Here is a 13,254-nt window from a genome sequence, read left to right as displayed (position 1 = left end):
CAGTGATGGATATTGCCTTCCTGAGGCAACACTACATGTAGAAGCACTGATGATGGGGAGGGATGCATCGTGCAACACACACAAGATGCTGGAGGAACTCAGCAGGCCAGGCAGCATCTGTGGAAAAGAGCACAGTCGACATTTCCAGCCGAAACCCTTCAGCAGGACTAGAGGAATAAAGCTGAGGAGTAGATTTAAAAGGTGGGGGTAGGGGGGAGAGAAACACCAGGTGATAGGTGAAACCTGGAGGGGGAGGGATGAAGTAAAGAGCTGGAAAGTTGATTGGTGAAAGAAACAGAAGACCACTGAAGAAAGTAAGGGGGAGAGGAACACCAGAAGGAGGTGATGGGTGGGCAAGGAGACAAGGTGAGAGAGGGAAAAGGGGATAGGAAATGGTGAAGGAGAGAGGGGCTGGGGTGCATTACCAGAAGCTCGAGAAATCGATGTTCATGCCACCAGGTTGGAGGCTACCCAAACGGAATATAAGATGTTGTTCCTCCAACCTAAAAGTGACCTCATCACGACAGTGGAGCAGGCCATGGATAGACATACGGAATGGGAATGGGAATGGGAAGTGGAACTAAAATGGGTGGCTAGTGGGAGATCCTGCTTTTTCTGGTGGACAGAGCATAGCTGCTCAGCAAAGCGATCTCCCAATCTACGTTAGGTCTCACCAATATACAAGAGGCCACACCAGAAGGTTGCATCCCTGATGTATTGGGCTGAGTCCACTACATTTGGAATCTTCTTACATTTGAATTGCTGTACCAGACTAGGATGTACTCAGTCATGATACTTTCAACGGTGTATTTGTATATGTCTGTTAGCATATTCAGTGACATACCAAACCTCCTAGGAAAGGAAAGAGTGTGAATAGATAGATACATATTTTATGGATCCCAAAGGAAATTACAGTGTCACAGTAGCATTACAAGTGCACAGATATATAAATATTAGAAGTGAAGTAAGAAAGAATAAAAAATAAGTTACCTGAAAGAGTTTGAAAGGAGGGGGTCATCGCTTCCATTGCTATAGATTAACTCATTATAGAGCTGAGAATAAGAACGACCTCATATAGCGCTCTTTGGAGAAACACAGTGCTCCTCTGTCCAGCCAGGGTGGCATATAGAGGGTGAGAAACATTGTCCAGAATTGCCAGGATTTTCTGCAGGGCCCGTTGTTCTACCACAGCCTCCAGTGTATCCAGTGGACATGTGAGATCATAACAGAAGATCCAAGTATTGCTGTTACTTCCTCCTATCCTAGATTTACTGAAACCAATTAAAAGTCCTTAATGATGTTCCCTTGGCCTGTATTCATTTCAGATGGTCCATCAGTGCTTTTTAAACATTCAGTTACAGTGGTAGGACTCTTCTCCAAGGCTTGAAATTGCAGATTCTATGTAAAAGACAAGAAGTTGGAGCTATCGCATACTGTTCTGTTGTCAGTGATCTAAATTTTAATAGTTGTCAGTGTTGTAGAGTAGGAAATCTGACAGCCAATTCACACAAGATGCAAGGTGAAAAACGGATAGATGATTTATTTTTAAATGATTAAGATATTGCTGTACGGAAGCAGATTCGCAGGTTCGGTAAGTGAAACGGTGGAGGCTGATTGCGGGTAAGTATAGCAACTTGTTTTTTTTCCACAAGCAAGCAATGAAATATTTTACTCGCTTGTAGTTTGAACTAACACTCATCCAAGTCACCGAAAATAAAGAAACGGCAATACAAAGCATTCAATACACTTGTTAAATCTGGCCAAGTTACTCAACAAGATTATACAAGTGATAAACAATGACTGAACTAGGTGTTCACCCGAATCATGATCCCCTCCCCCTGTCAAATGCAACACTCCTTCCAGATGGTTTCTCCAGCACTGCTTGCCGCTCACAGCCTGGAGTGACTCAGTGTCAGGAGAAAGAGAGTACATCTGCATTCATCTTTATACACCTGAAGACTGGAAGCCAGTCACAGGTATCGCAGCACGTGACCTGAGACCAGAGCGCAGGACTTAACCCAATGGGAAGGCAGCTACACACTTCAACCAGTCCCATCATTAACCAGCATGGTGGAAGTGACTTTCGGAACAATGTTTGATCAACAAATAAGTTAATCTTCCACATTAAAGAGGCTTGTCATGGAGAAGTGGAATTGTACAGCATAGAAATAGGCCCACCATATCTCTGTTAACTTTTTTGCTCTTCTACACTAATCCCACTTAGAATCATAGAGTCACAGATCACTACAGATTAGAAACAGGCTCTTCGGCCCATCCAGTCTATGCTGAACCTTTATTCTGCCTTGTCCCATCTACCTGCACGTGGACTTGTCCACATTAGGAGTGCATCCTTCTATTCCTGCCTATTTAAGCGTATGTCTAAGTGCAAGCATAGTAAATAACCAACATCAGTCAGTTCTATCCAAGGAACACCCACCAAGGTTTTTGTTCCCATGTCTCTGGAGTGGGATTTGAACCCAGAAGGGCTCATGTCAATAAACCAAAAAATTCCAGGTGGATGTTCTGGTGTGATACAGAATAAGTGTTGCATTGTTAGGGGCACTGTGGCTCAGGGATGTTAAAAGCTCCACCTTTTCCTTCAAGAAGACATAATATAAATCCATAGTACTTTTTGAAAAAGCAGAGCAATTGGCATTCATTTACTCACTCACTCACTCACTTATTCCCTTTACTTACTTACTTTCAGCATGGAATAGGCCCCTCCAGCCCCCTGAGCCACGCCACCCAGCAATCCCCCTATTTATTGCTATAGTCTGATCACGGGACAATTTACAATACCCAAGTAACCTACTGACCGGTGCGCCTTCAAATTGTGGGAGGAAACCAGATCACTTGGAGGAAACCCATGTGGTCACGGGAAGAACGTACAAACTTCTTACAGACAGCGGCAGGAATTGAAAACCTATTGCTGGCGCTGTAAAATGTTGCACTGACTGCTCCACTACCGCGCCGCCTGACGAATTTTGAAGATTCCAAAAGGGATATGAGTGATGCTATGGGAAAGTAAATAGCTTTCTTGAAGGGTAAGGATTATGCACTCCCAAGACAACCAAGAAACAAAGCAGTTCATTGAGAAAAGCTGAGCAATTGTGCATGAACCTATTGATAGCAGCATCTTGTCAGATGGTCAAACACAGGGTAGCTGACTTAATCATTAACAGTTCAGAAGGCTAATGAGAAAATGAGAGGGAACTGGCTGGAAACATAAATATGGACTGCAAGAACTCTTACAGAGAGAAATACAATCATGATATCCTTATAAGGCCGTAAGACTGTAACATCATCGAAGCAGAATTAGGGTATATGGCCCGTAGAGTCAGCTGTGCAATTTCATTATAGCTAGTCCATTCCCTCTTAGCCTTCTCCCTGTAACCATGCCCTGACTAATCAAGAATACATCAAGCTCTGCCTTAGCTACACCCAGTGACCTGGCTTCCACAGCCGCTTGTGGTAACAGGAAGAAATTCCTCCACATCTCCGTTCTAAATGGATGTCTCTCTATTCTGAGGCTGTGTTCTCTTATGGTTAGAGACAGAAGAATTTACTGTAGGGAATGAGGAAATGGCAGATAAATTAAGCTAGTATTCCGTGTCTATCTTCACAGAAGACACGTAAAGCCTTCAAGATTTATTAAAAGGACGCAGTGAGAGTGTGGAATGGAAGAAATTTGATATTAGTCAAAAAAAAAACCATGAGAGATCTCACAACACACACAGAATGCTGGTGGAACTCAACAGGCCAGGCAGCACCTCTAGAAAGGAATAAGTAGTCAGCGTTTTGGACCGAGACCCTCCTTCAGGTCTGGTCTTGCCCCAAAACGTCGACTGTTTACTCTTTTCCATCGATGTTGCCTGACCTGCTGAGTTCCTCCAGCATTTTGTGTGTGTTGCTTTATATTTCCAGCATCTGCAGATTTTCTCTTGTTTATGAGAGAAGTTGGTAAGCTTGAACGCTGTTATATCCCAAGGACTTAGAAGTTCAAAAGAGGAGCTTTAAAGAAATTGGATTCTCTGTTTTCCATATTCTACAAATTCTGGAGTTGTCCCTCCAAGAAAAGAGAGAGAGAAAGTACAGGGAACTCCTGAAGTACTGGAAGCTATAACAAAGGATTTATTAACAGATCTCCTGAGAAAGAGTAGTGGTACTGAGCAGAGCCAATGTAGATTTATGAAAGGAAAATCACATTTTATTCATCTGCTGTGACAAATAGAATCGATAAGAGGTAACTAATGAATAAGCTTAGGATCGTTGAAAGGCATTCAATAAAGTTCCACACAGGAAGTTGATCAATAACCTTAAAGTCAATGGGATTGATATAATATACTGACATGGATCGAGAATTGACTTTTGGATGGAAATCAAAGGATGGGAATTAATAGGCTGTTCGCAGATTGACAGGCTGTGAATAGCGCAGAGCTTGAGTGATTGGTTCAGAAGCCCCAGCTTTTTGTAATCTAAATCAGCAATTTGAACTAGAGGATCAAATATAATGTTTTCAGTTATGCTGATGATGCTAAATTAAGTGAGATTTTGAGTAGAGATGCGGATGTGGAGGTTTCAAGAGGATGTGATTAAGCTGAGAGAGTGAGCTCCCTCTCCATCCAGTAACTTTACATGGAGCATTTCGGAAAGAAAGCAGCATCCATCATCGAAGACACCCATCCCCTCTTATAGCTAGTACCATCAGGCAGGAGGCACAGGCACTTCAGTTCCCACAACACCAGCTTCATGAACAGTTAGTACCCGGAAACAATCTGTGTGGATAACTTCATTCACCTCAACTCTGAATTGCTTCTATGACGTACAGATAACTTGCAAGGACTCTTTGCAAGTCGTGCTCTTGGAATTATTTTCATTTGTTTGATTGACTTCCTTTGTTGGTTCTCAGTCTTTGTTAGTATATGTACAGTTTGTTTTCATAAAATTCAATTGCATATTTTTCCTGTGAATGCCTGCAAGAAAATTAATGCTAAAGTAGCATGTGGTAATATGTACAATACTGTGCAAAAGTCTTAGGTGTTTTTTATGTATGTATATGTATATGTATATGTATATATAAGTAAAAGCATCCGTTAGTCTTGCGAGACCAGGGATCTGCGCCTGGAAAGTCTTCACCCTCCAGGGCACAGGTCTGGGCAAGGTTGTATGGAAGACCAGCAGTTGCCCATGCTGCAAGGCTCCCCACTCCACGACACCAATGTTGTCCAAGGGAAGGGCATTAGGACCCATACAGCTTGACACCAGTGTCATCTCAGAGCAATGTGTGATTAAGTGCCTTGCCGAGGACACAACACGTTGCCTTGGCTGGGGCTCAAACTCACGAACTTCAAGTCGCTAGTCCAATGCCTTAACCACTTGGCCATGTGCCCACACACACACATGTACATATGAAGCTTAAAACATTTGCCCAGTACTATATTCATCAGCGTTAAGCGGAGAGCGAGTTTGTACATCTGGTGGGAGCAAAGGATGTTGGGAATGGTGAGGGTGGAGTGCTATGGGAGGTGTGTGGGACCGGTGGCAGAGAATGAGTGCCAGGGGTGAGGGAGTGGCACAGGTGTAGGCACACTCAGCCTAGAGACACCAGGCAAGATCATTTGATTCTAATCAATAGGTTTATTGATCATTACAGAGTGTCTCTCTAGTGCTTTCTGCTCCTTTCCCTCTCTTTTCTCAACTATGATTACCTTCTTCCTGCCCCCTTCCCACTCTCAGTCCACAACAGAGACCCACATCAAAATCAGATTTATTGCCACTCACATATGTTACGAAATTTGTTTTTTTTTTGCAGCAGTACAGTGCAATACATAAAATTACTACAAAAATTCGTAAGCACACTTGCCATATATACTGTATGCGCCTAAGACTTTTTCCCAATACTGTATACACTTTGAAAATAAATTTACTTTGAACTTTGAAAACATAGCAGGTTGTATATAATGTGGAAAAGTGTAAAGTTATCTCCTTTTATATAGTGTATTTAAGAGGAAAATGATGTCAAATGGTGCGAGATTGGGAAATGTTCATGTTCAAAGGAACCTGAGTATGTTTGAACACAAGTTGCTGAAGACCAATACGCAGGTGCAGCAAGTAATTAAGAGGGCAAATATTAAATAGCTCTCATTACAAGATGGTTTTAAAGTTTTATTTCAATTGTGCGGGGACTTGGTGAGACTGCAGCTGCGGAAATGGCTACCCTTTTGGCTGTTACACTGTAAATGAGGATGTACTTGCTGGAAAAAGAGTGTAGAAAAGATTCACTAGACTTTGCAGCATAGACTAGGTGGGTGGAAGGGCCTGTTTCTGTGTTTTTGTGCCCTATGACTCTATTTCAGATGCTATTAGGCAGCAAACAGTTCAGCACTCTCTAGATGGGCTGAAGGGCCTGTTTCTCTGCTGTAGTGCTCTATGACTCTGTGGCTTTTTTGAGGAATGGCAGATCTACCATATGGGGAGGGGTGGGGTGTATCGGACCAGTATTCTTTAGTGCTCAGAGTAAAGAGATGATATCTGATCAAAACTTACAATATTTGTAGAGCACCTGACAGAAGATGATTCCTCAGGCTGACATGCCACAGACTAAGCACAGTTTAAGAAGAAAGTTAGGTCATTTAAGACCAGATGAGGAGAAATTCTTTCACTCTGAGTGAGGCGAATCTTCGGAATTTCTCTACCTCAGACTCCTGCAGAGGCTCAATCATTGCTGCATTCAAAGCAAAAGTGATGAATTTCTGGTCATAGATATCATTGTCCTGGTGAAGCAATAGATCAGCGAGTAGAACTGCTGCCTCACAGCTCCCATGAGCAAGGGTGAGTCCTGACCTCGCGATCTGTTGGGACTTTACATGTTCTCCGTGTGTCTGTATGGGATTCCCCTGAGTATTCCTGTTTCTACCCATAACCTACAGGTGTACTGGTTGGTAGGGTAACTGGCTGCTGCAAATTTCCCTTGTTTGTCGATGGTGGTTGAATCAGGTGAGAGCTAGTGGAAATATGCATGTATCGTAGGACTCAACATTCTGGATACAGGGAGGATGATCTGCTTGGTCTAGGGATCTACAGCCTGGTTATTTTCATTTGCACACTTTGTCTTTTTTATATATAAAAATTTTATTTATTTTGGGTCCCCAGAGGAACCTGACGAGGGAGAGTGAGCAACCCCCACTCTCATCATGCGAGCTGACAGACCGAGAGAGAGAGCTGACTATCAGAAGAGCATTGGTAATGGCTGGGGACTGCTGGCTTGGAAAGACACTGCCCATAAAAAAGACTATGTTGAAGCACTTTGGTAGTAAACACACAAAGACGAGAGAGAATAAACAACCCTCTTCGTCCTGTGCACGTAACATGAGCATAACAACTACGAATACTCTAAGTTCTATTGTTAGATTGAAAGTCAGGGGAGAGCGCGAACGCAGTCCCCCACTACCACAAATTTTGCAGTCGAGTATCCCGCATTTGGGGACATCGCAGGCGTCAGCACACCCGAAGTGCAATGGGATAGCCTCGTCCTGAGAGAACCACCTTTCTGATCACGGTCTCTCCCCTGCCAGGTAAGTATACGCTTCATCTTTTTTTGTATATTCGAGGAGTTCTGCAGGTGCTGGAAATTCAAGCAACACACATCAAAGTTGCTGGTGAACGCAGCAGGCCAGGCAACATCTCTAGGAAGAGGTACAGTTGACGTTTCCGGCCAAGACCCTTCATTAAGACTAACTGAAGGAAGAGCTAGTAAGAGATTTGAAAGTGAGAGGGGGAGGGGGAGATACAAAATGATAGGAGAAGACAGGAGGGGGAGGGATGGAGCCAAGAGCTGGGCAGGTGATTGGCAAAAGGGATATGAGAGGATCATGGGACAGGAGACCCAGGGAGAAGGAAAAGGGGGAGGGAGGAAAAACCCAGAGGATGGGCAAGGGGTATAGTCAGAGGTACAGAGGGAGAAAAAAGAGAGAGAGAGAAAGGGGATGTGGAATTAAAATGTGTGGCCACTGGGAGATCCTGCTTTCTCTGGCGGACAGAGCATCCCATTCCCATTCTGATATGTCTATCCACGGCCTCCTCTACTGTAAAGATGAAGCCACACTCAGGTTGGAGGAACAACACCTTATATTCCGTCTGGGTAGCCTCCAACCTGATGGCATGAACGTTGACTTCTCTAACTTCCGCTAATGTCCCACCTCCCCCTCGTACCCCATCCGTTATTTATTTATATACACACATTCTTTCTCTCTCTCTCCTTTATCTCCCTCTGTCCCTCTGACTATACCCCTTGCCCATCCTCTGGGTTTTCCCCCCCTCCCCTTTTTCTTTCTCCCTGGGCCTCCTGTCCCATGATCCTCTCATGTCCCTTTTGCCAATCACCTGTCCAGCTCTTGGCTCCATCCCTCCTCCTCCTGTCTTCTCCTATCATTTCGGATCTCCCCCTCCCCCTCCCACTTTCAAATCTCTTACTAGCTCTTCCTTCAGTTAGTCCTGACGAAGGGTCTCGGCCCGAAACGTCGACTGTACCTCTTCCTAGAGATGCTGCCTGGCCTGCTGCGTTCACCAGCAACTTTGATGTCTGTTGCCTTTTTTTTGTATATTGGTTGTTTGTCTGTCTTTTTTTTATGAATAGTTTATTATAAAATTCTGTTGTTTTTTTTCCCCTGTAAATACCGGTAAGAAAATGAATCTCACGGTAGTATACGGTAACTTATACAGTACTGTGCAGAAGTCCTATGCACACATATACAGCTATGGTCTCTGTTGTGGACTGAGAATAGGAAGGGGGCAGGGACAGGGGAATCATGGTTGGGGAAAGGGGACGGGAGAAAGGGACAGAGCGGGAAGCACCAGGAAGTCAGTCTATAATGTACAGTAAGCCCATCATGAAGGGTTTTGGCTTGAAACCTCGTCTGTTTATTCCTTTCCCCGGATGCTGCCTGGCCTGCTGAGTTTCTCCAGCATTTTGTGTGTATTGCTTTGGATTTCCAGCATCTGCAGATTTTCTTGTGTTTGCAATAAACCAATTGTTTGGATTTAAATGACCTTGCCTAGTGTCTCGGGGCTGGGTATGTCTGCAACCACGCCTTCCCTGTCCCTGGCATTCCTTCCATGCCACCTGTCCCACACTCCTCCTGCAGCGGTCCACCCTCACCATCCCCAACATCCTTTGCTCCCGCCAGATTTACAAGCTCGCTCTCCACACAACATTGACTATATATATGTGTCTAAGACTTTTGCACACTACTGTTGTTCTATCTTTGGTTCTATTGTATTTCTATTTCCCTGTGAATGCATGCATGAAAATGAATCTCAAGGTAGCATATCATACTGACTCTGATAATAAATTTACTTTGAATTTTAAGTACATAGCATGTTGAATATAATGTGGAAAAGTGGAAAATTACCTCCCTTGTTGTACATCTCTGAACAAGGGGTAGGTTATTTAGGACTGGGATGAGGGAAATTCATCACTCAGTGAAATCAGAGGGCTGTGAAGGTTCAGTCATTGCGTTCATTCCAAACATAGCACAAAAGATTCTGGGTGTTATGGAGGCTAAGAAATATGGGGAGAGTTCCACAAAATGGTGCTCAACAAGAAGCTAAGAATTAATCTGTACTCAGCAGTTACTTTGTTATGTACACTGTACCCCTGGTCATAAATGCAAGTTTCTAATCAGCCACTCATGTGCCAGCAACTTAATGCATATAAGCATGCAGACATGGTCAAGAGATTCAGTTGTTGTTTAGACCAAACATCAGAATGAGGAAGAAATTTGGTCTAAATGACTTTGACTGTGGAATGACTGTTGGTGCCAGATGGGGTGATTGTGCATCTTAAAAATTGCTGATGTCCTGGGATCTTCAAACATAACTATTCTCTAAATTTTACAGAGAATAGTACAAAAAACAGAAAAAAAAGATATCCAGTGAGCAACACATCAAAGTTGCTGGTGAACGCAGCAGGCCAGGCAGCATCTCTAGGAAGAGGCACAGTCGACGATTCAGGCCGAGACCTTTCGTCAGGACACCCTTCCAGTGAGCAGCAGCTCTGTGGGGGAAAATGCCTTGCAATGAAAGAGTTCAGACTGGTTGAAGTTGACAGGAAGGCAATAGTAACTCAAATAGCCACACATTGCAACAGCGGAGTGTAAAAGAGCATCTCTGTGCACACAACACATCAGACCTTGAAGTGGATGAGCTACAGGCGCAGAAGACAATGAACGTGCACTCAGTAGCTAAGAAAGTGTCCAATAAACTGGTCACTTGAGTGTAGATATACAGTGGAACAGTCTGACAGAGACAAAGTGCTTCCTCGTGTTTCAATTGTTTTTCTCTTTTAACTATGCTCCTTCCACAGCGCAGAAAGAAAAAGAAAAGAATCTGTTTCTTTCACCAAGTGATAATTGGGAGCTCTGAAGAGAAAGCTGAATACAAAGAGAGCCAACAAATGCAGCATTTCATCTTTTTATTTGGTTTTTGTGTTGAAACAAGGGTTCCCTTTGTCTTGTGCACTGCACACATTTGTTGCCTTGAGTCTTTGCTTTAGTTAATGGTTTCTGGCATAAATCACTGGGGTCAGTGACATTATTATGGATTGTTGTTCAAGGATAGACTTCATAAAGGTAGCTGCTAGCTAGAGGCAGTTTCAAGATGCTAATCGCTGGAAGATTCTGATGACTAAATAAGCTGGAATAGCCTTTAAACATGAGTAGAAATTACTTGAACTACTGGTTTAAACATGTAAACAATTCATCGTCAATGTAGTGTGGCATTTATTTTCTTTTTAAGCTCATTTGGGGTGACACTTCTGATCAAGAAGAGTGTTACTAATGCTACAGAGCTCTTTGAGCCTGACACACTCTCTACATATATTTAAGGATTTGATGCAACATAAATCTCTATTTACATTGTCCTAGTGTTGATTTGCATAATGTATCACATGGTTCTGATAGGGAATGGAAGTCCGCTGAAGGTAAACACATTCCAATTGCAAACAGGATATCAGTGCTTTGAATGGTGAACTGGTATCTTACTTACTGCCTGTTACGTCGCTGGGGTTTAGGACAGCAATGAAGGATCTCCACCACTGGTAGTGTTCAGGGCTTCTTCATCATGTCAGTAGCTTTCTCTTGGTTTTCACTACTGTCAGTCATGCAAGTCCTGGATGGAGACTCAGGGGTACCATCACACTCACATGTAGAGGGATTCTTCATTGCTTTTTCCGTAGCGATTTTGTCTGACCAGCCAGGGCTGTCAGCCCTGAGCTGATCCCCCAAGCCTGGAGGATCGGTGGACCCCTCTTAGTCCGGCCTCCACCCTTGCACCTGTTTGGCGTGGGTGACCCTACCAGGAGCCAACACATACAGACCTGACTGCAGCCAGCGTAGCGCTCCAGGTCATTGAGGTACGCAAGCCTCCAAACCACAACAAAGCTGTGGTCCTCTTGAAGGGAACTAGTATCTAGCGGTCTGAAAATTTCAATTCTGGGAGTTATATGGAAACAAAAGAGGCTATAGATGCTGGAATCTGAAGAAACAAACATGATTCTGGAGGAACTCAGCACCATTCTCCACTTTCCACTCTGTCAGATTTCAAAGGATTAGATCTATAGCTCTTTGATGACTCCATCTAGCTTCTCCCAGCCTCTGTCACTATTTTCACTCTCTCCTCCTCCATATGTCTATTCTCCTCCTCACTTGAGTCCACCTATCACCTGCCAGTTCTTGCTCCATCACATCCATAACCATTTTATACTGGCCATCTCCCCTTTACCTTTCAGTCCAGAAGAAGGGAAACCTGAAATGTTAACTGTCCATTTAAACCATAAAACCATAAGATATAGGAGCAGAATTAGGGCAGTTTTGACCCATTGAGTATTTCATCATGGCTGATCTATTTTCCCTCTCAACCCCAGTCTCCTGCCTTCTCCCCATATCCCTGCATGCCCTGACCAATCTAAAATCAATCAGTCTCTGTCTTAAATATACCCAATGACATGGCCTCCACAGCCTCCTGTGGCAACAAATTCCACATATTCACCACTCCCTGGCTAAAGAAATTCCTCTTCATCTCTGTTCTAAATGTTCTAAATCTGCTGTAAGATGGCGCTACCGAAGAAGTGTGACAGCTTACTGGTGGTTCGAAAGCAAAGAGATTCGATGAAAAGCATCATTATTAACGCTTCTTTTTGAAGTAAATTGTAGTAAACTATCACCACAAACAACAAGGAGGCGAGTGAGGGTGGAGCGAACTTGAGAGACGTGTCCCGATGGTGCACTGCAAAATCGACACACTTGGAGTTGGAGCCGCGCTGGCTGGAGTGGAAAATTTGGAGGGGAGATGACGGGATTGAGGAGTTCCGATGCCCATCCAACTAACTTGTGTACTAGGGTGAATCGCTCTAAGCACCGATCCGATTTGGAGAGTTCGAGAACGGCGTCTTTGGTAGTGAAATCCAGGCCTGAAGTGAATTGCTGAGCGGTGTGCTCTAGGCCTGGAGTGATTCGCCATGGTGAAGCCTGGGGCCTAATGCAAGGTACAATACACCGTTTGGACAATCTAACGGTTGTCCGTTTGGACCCAGATAGACTGGAAAGGTGTGTGTTGAGAGTTGGTGAGGTTGGATTGCTCTATGTGCTGAGCCAATTTGGAGAGCTCGAGAACAGTTTCTTTAGCTTCTTTGAAATCCAGGTCTGAAGTGAATAGCTGGGCGGCACATTCTAGGCTCAGAATGATTTGTTATGGTGGGGTATGAGTCCTAGTGCGAGGTTCTGACAATTTAAACACCTGCCCAGATGGACTGAGGGCTCTACCTCAACAATGCTAAGGTTGTGAGACAGACCCTGGCTACATGTTTATGAACTTTGCAGCAACTTGCCCTGCTAATATGATGAACTGAAAGGGCTTACCCCTGGGCTGCCCTGGGGTTGGATCTAAGCGCTCAGTTTGGTTTGGAATCTGTTGTTGTTGCTTGCTTCTATTGTTTGCATGATTTGTTTTGTTTTTTTCTCTCTTTCTCTGTGGTGACCAGGGGTTGGTGTTTGTTTTTAGAGTTGGGTTCCTTTGGGTTCCTTGCTTTGTGACTTCCTGTAAGTAAACAAATCTCAAGGTTGCATAATTTATACAATTTTCGATAATAAATACATTTTGAATCTTTGAATCTTTGATGTTCCTTTCTTCTGAGGCTGTGTCCTCTGGTCTTAGACTCCCCCACTGTAGGAAACATCCTCCCTGCATCCACTCTATCGA

At 43.8% G+C, this 13,254-nt stretch overlaps 1 non-coding gene across 1 annotated transcript; it reads right to left on the bottom strand.

Moving 5' to 3' along the window:
* Positions 1-7,418: 7,418 nt before the first annotated feature.
* Positions 7,419-7,582, bottom strand: LOC140202386 (U1 spliceosomal RNA). The gene has a single exon (XR_011887101.1). It is a non-coding gene; the product is annotated as a U1 spliceosomal RNA (small nuclear RNA).
* Between the last annotated feature and the right edge of the window lie 5,672 nt (positions 7,583-13,254).

The sequence above is a fragment of the Mobula birostris genome, chromosome 8, assembly GCF_030028105.1.
Source record: "Mobula birostris isolate sMobBir1 chromosome 8, sMobBir1.hap1, whole genome shotgun sequence".
Classification (NCBI taxonomy): domain Eukaryota; kingdom Metazoa; phylum Chordata; class Chondrichthyes; order Myliobatiformes; family Myliobatidae; genus Mobula; species Mobula birostris.
The sequence above is the reverse complement of the archived record's forward strand: the minus strand, read 5'-3'. Positions and strand labels throughout refer to the sequence as shown.